General features: G+C 42.5%; 1 protein-coding gene across 1 annotated transcript in view; it reads right to left on the bottom strand.

The window, feature by feature from the left end:
- RBBP7 (RB binding protein 7, chromatin remodeling factor) overlaps positions 1-1,173 on the bottom strand; it is a 23,580-nt gene that overhangs the window by 1,822 nt on the left and 20,585 nt on the right. The gene's annotated exons all lie outside the window — the stretch shown is intronic.

Here is a 1,173-nt window from a genome sequence, read left to right as displayed (position 1 = left end):
CTTTCAACTCAGGGCTCCAAAAGCAAAGGCCCAAAAAGGCTAGGCAGAGGGCTTTGCTATGAAATGAAGGGGGCAGAGGCTCACTTCCTATAAGACACAGCCTCACGGGAGCGTGCTGGGCTTTCCTTACCTCAGAAAAGAAACCATTCTCACAAGGATGGTATGAATACACGATTTTGAACAAAGTAGTCACAGTTCCTGACAAAGTCTGATTTGACTCTGGTTTGACAATTAGGTTACATGCAGGCTAACTATTCTACCTAATAATCTTTTCAGGTTAAAAACGACAGGAAAAAAAACAGCTTTTCAAAATCCTGTTAAGGGGGACATAAGAGAAAGTATGTTCAGACCAAAGGCTTGGACTACATAAGGAGTCCTCAAATCAAGATCTTGTTATACTAAAATTACAGTTAATGTCCAGTTTACCACAAGTAAATGTCCCTTGATTTCAGGCTCTTGTCAAAGGAGCAAAATCCTAGTGGATTTCCTCAAGGACCACGAAATTGTTCTAGAACCCTAATATACAGTGTATCCAAAAATAGCTGGAAAACAGGCTAAGTGCACGAATCAGTCACAGAAGACGTTCTATCCCATTTCTAGGAGTTGTCTAGAATAGGCAAATCTAGAGACTCAGAAAGCAGATCACTGGTTGCCCAGGGCTGAGGAAAGGAGCAGACCGGGAGCGGACAAAGTTGAGTTCCTTTTTGAGAAGGAAATGTTCTAAAACCGATTTGTGGCAACGGCTGTACAATTCTGTGAATATACTGAAAACCACTGAATTATATACTTTAAATAAGTGAACTGTAATGTCAGTACAGGTTTTACCAAAGTAAAATTAAGGGCACAGAACTGGACAAAAACCTCTTGTAACAACACCTCAGCTAGAAAATACTTTAAAACTATGAAGCCGTGCATCCCACAAAAGAGTTTAGATTAAGTCACTCAATATAGAATAAACCATTTAGGTGCCATCATGTGTCTAGGAGAAGAGTTTATGAAGAAACGCTATCCTTTCATCAGCAGGACACAGAACACGCCAGCATGTGCGAGTCTCATTACACCCCTTTGCCGCTTCCCATCCACTGCTGTCGGGCATGGGAACACGCTGGACGAGGGAATAAGGGGACCTTGGATATCCGAGCAGCATGGGGAGGGGGGGCGTTTAGGGAGCAT

The sequence above is a fragment of the Crocuta crocuta genome, unplaced genomic scaffold, assembly GCF_008692635.1.
Source record: "Crocuta crocuta isolate KB4526 unplaced genomic scaffold, BGI_CrCroc_1.0 scaffold657, whole genome shotgun sequence".
Taxonomy (NCBI): Eukaryota; Metazoa; Chordata; class Mammalia; order Carnivora; family Hyaenidae; genus Crocuta; species Crocuta crocuta.
This window is presented reverse-complemented; position numbering and strand designations above follow the sequence as displayed.